We start from the raw sequence: 353 nt of genomic DNA, 5'->3' as shown, positions 1-353 counted from the left end.
TGTTTATTTCATTTCATTTTTTTTTTGAATTTGTGAGCAATTATTTGTAGAATAGTGAAAAACGCTCTAAAGTTATTACAATTTTGTCATTTCTTGCCAACTCATTTAGAATTTAGTGAGTTTAATAATAAAACCATCAAAATAAGAAAAAATGCATTTCAGAAATAATTTATTATTTTTTTAGCTGGTTTTGGCATTTCAATATAGCGAGTTTTTCTTGACAAAACATTTCTAAACATAGAAAACTATGCATTTTTGATTTAATTTTTGCAATTTTAAATTTGTTAAAAGAAGTGTTTCCCAAAAAAACTCCTTGAATTCCTAAAAACAAATTCCAAATTTAATTTTTGTAA

The sequence above is a fragment of the Tribolium madens genome, unplaced genomic scaffold, assembly GCF_015345945.1.
Source record: "Tribolium madens isolate multiple individuals breed KSU strain unplaced genomic scaffold, Tmad_KSU_1.1 Scaffold_3;HRSCAF=73;Tcas5.2_LG2, whole genome shotgun sequence".
In the NCBI taxonomy this organism is placed as follows: domain Eukaryota; kingdom Metazoa; phylum Arthropoda; class Insecta; order Coleoptera; family Tenebrionidae; genus Tribolium; species Tribolium madens.
The sequence above is the reverse complement of the archived record's forward strand: the minus strand, read 5'-3'. Positions refer to the sequence as shown.